The sequence below is a fragment of the Babylonia areolata genome, chromosome 4, assembly GCF_041734735.1.
Source record: "Babylonia areolata isolate BAREFJ2019XMU chromosome 4, ASM4173473v1, whole genome shotgun sequence".
Lineage (NCBI taxonomy): Eukaryota > Metazoa > Mollusca > Gastropoda > Neogastropoda > Buccinidae > Babylonia > Babylonia areolata.
Window position 1 is genome coordinate 45,020,529 of NC_134879.1, and position 3,129 is coordinate 45,023,657.

General features: G+C 42.3%; 1 pseudogene across 1 annotated transcript in view; it reads left to right on the top strand.

Annotated features, from left to right (window-relative positions):
• The first annotated feature begins 430 nt into the window (after positions 1 to 430).
• Positions 431 to 3,129, top strand: part of LOC143281221 (galectin-9-like) — a 32,273-nt pseudogene continuing 29,574 nt past the window's right edge. Inside the window, exon 1 of the transcript XR_013055108.1 lies at positions 431 to 514. The product of XR_013055108.1 is annotated as a galectin-9-like (transcript). The remainder of the gene's footprint in view (positions 515 to 3,129) is intronic.

The following is a 3,129-nucleotide window of genomic DNA, read 5'->3' on the forward strand; positions in this document are numbered from 1 at the left end:
GACAGACAGACAGGCAGGCAGGCAGACAGAAAACTGAAGAGAGAGAGAGAGAGACAGAGACACAGAGAGAGAGACAGAGACAGACAGACAGGCAGGCAGAGAAACACAGAGAGTGACCCAGCCACAGAGAGGCCAGGCCCCTAAAATCTTCACGCCCGAAACGAACAAAAAACAACAAAAAAAAATGATGATGGAAGGTAGGAACGTTGCACACTGGCTATAACCATCACATGGAATATCTTGGCCAATTGAATGAAGTCTTGGTCGTGAACATACGTGGGTTGGGTTCTGTCCTGTCCCCGTCCAGAAAGTTAGTATCAGGTGCTTGTGACTCACATCAAGTCACACGCACACACACACACACACACACACACACACAGAGTCAGCGGATTTTTTCTCTTCTTTTCGTTGGTTGGTTAGAATGTCTGGTTTAGAGGTTTATAACTGGTCGCTATCTCGAGACGGTTTCACTTTGGGCTGTGACAGTCGTTGGTGTGTACGGTGTGTGTGTCAGGTGAGTTGAACTGGGTGGTATTGTTTCTGCTTGTCGCATCCAGGTGTGCATTAGTCGGTGCTCACATGCCCCTCTGTGCTGCTTGGATTGATTGATAGATTGGTTGAGTGGTGCGGTGGTTTAGTTACTGACGCTTATCTGCCTGCCAACACAGAGGGCCTAGGTTCGATTCCCGCTCTCTCTCTCTCTCTCTCTCTCTCTCTCCCTTTCTCTCAAGTTGGACTGGGAAATCAGACTGAGCGTCTATAGTCATTCGGATGAGACGAAACAAACCGAGGTCCCGTGTGCATCACGCGCTTGGCGCACTGAAAAAGAACCCATGACAACAAGAGTGCTGTCCTCTGGCAAAAGTCTTTTGAAGAAACTCACTCTGAAAGGCACACACACACACACACACACACACACACACACACACACACACACATATATATATATATATATGCTCAAGGCCTAACTAGCGTGTTAATTGGGTTATGCTGATGTCTGGCATGCGTTTAGCAGATGTGTTGTAGCGTATATGGATTTGTCCGAACGCCGTGACACTTCCTTGAGAAACTGAAGAAAAAAACCCAAAAAAACAACTTATTCCTTACATCTGAAACTAGCTATGGGTTAATGCATTATCCTTGTTTTCTGCTGCTGAATTCAGTTAATGTGGTTCTTGACTGTATGCAGTTGACTGCGTAATGTTGGCCACTCCCTGGTTTATTGCTGCTTCGTTACGGTGCTTCAGTTACTGGAGGTGGTGTATGTTTCATGGGCAGGTGTGTTGTGCAATTCGTTCCAGGGATTTTTTTGGGTTTTTTTTTCAAAGAAGTACAAGGTTCGCGTAGGAACTTGTACAGCTTTGGTCTTGGGGTCGTGATTAAACGACGCCGAGTTATCGGCAAACAGCGGTGTGTGTGTGTGCACAGTCATTGTGATCAGCACCACCACACGTTCTTTCTTGCACATGCACTTCATTTTTTTTTTACCTTGAAAACGACAACAACAACAACAACACAGTTATCTTTTATAAAACACCGAATAATAGTAATGTTTTGGCCTCAGCAAATATCGATTATTTTACCCGTTTAAACGCATTTTCAACCCGTTTGTGATGCATGTGTGCTTGGAAACAACCGTTTGTGATGTCAATGATCACCGATTTTCTTTCTTTGATTTGATATGAACAACACACTTATGTACACGACCGTACACAGGAGAAAATCATTATCAGATAACCAGTTAAATAGCCACAAGAAAAGGGGGAAAACTTTTCTATTAAAAGAAAAAAAAGAAAAAAAAAAAAAAAGGATTTGGCAGACAAAATGACAAAGGTACGCACGTTTATTGCGCAATGGTGGCTGCGGCGAATCTCACTTCATAAGGTGGCGTGTAGCCTGTATAATTCGCGTGCAGGTGTTTTCTGCACTCTGGATAAAGGGCGTAATCAGAGATGTTTTTCAGGTCAGGGTTATAATCCAAGCTGCGTGTAATGCTTTTGTAAGTGTTCGTGGTTGGTTTTTAGACAAGAGAGTGTTGTACGACTATGAACTGGTTAGGTCTGCAAATCATGTGTTATTGTTCGTAATATGTGCTACTTGTAAATTGTTCCTGTTTTCAATGTCCTGAACGTGTTCGCTTTTTAAACATCGAACACGTCCAACTTTTGGGGGGACATTTTTTTTCCGATTGGTGTTGAAGGTTATCACGTTTCACTGACGTTGTCATTTTTTTTTTTTAAAGGTTGCATTCGAAGAAAAGAAATTGTATTGAATTTCACGTTTATTGCTCTGTCTGTTATACATATATCTCTCTTCTTTGTCTTTATATGTGTCTCTCCCTCACTCTCTTTTTAGGCTGTGTGTGTGTGTGTGTGTGTGTGTGTGTGTGTGTGTGTGTGTGTGTGTGTTCCGTGCGTATGCGTGTGTTATATGTGTCTGTGTGTGTGTATGTTCCAATCCGCGCCGACATGAAGACATGTTCAGACAAGTTGTTTTGTGAACGTTCTATAGCTCAGACTCTATATCAAACTGTTGCTCCACTCAGGGACTTTATCAATAACATGTCGTATGTGTGTCAGCTTATCTCTGCTCCCACCCCCCTTCACCCTCTACCTCTCTCTCCATTCTTCCCTGACCTCGTCCGTTTCTTCCCCCTCCCCTTTCTGATACATATATATATATATATATATATATGTGTGTGTGTGTGTGTGTGTGTGTGTGTGTGTGTGGACGCAAAGGAGTAAAGTAGTGGATAAAGGAAAGGGAATGCATGTGAATATTAGTGTAAAAAAAAGTGTTCATGTTATGTATCAGAGGGAAAGTATATTATAAGAAAAAGTCTAAAGAGATTGTGGTGTGTATTGAATGAGGTGTCATGGGAAGGAGAATATGTGTATGCATATCAACAAGTATTAACCTCCTACAACAATGTAAATATAAATAACAACATTAATTATAATACATCAAAGGAGGACACCAACTGGACTGGAGTTTAAAATCGTGTGTGTGTGTGTGTGTGTGAGAGAGAGAGAGAGAGAGAGAGAGAGAGAGAGTGTGTGTGTGTGTGTGTGTATGTCTCATTTTTATACAAGCGCATCAGTAAGCACACGCAGAAGAAACAGAGAGACT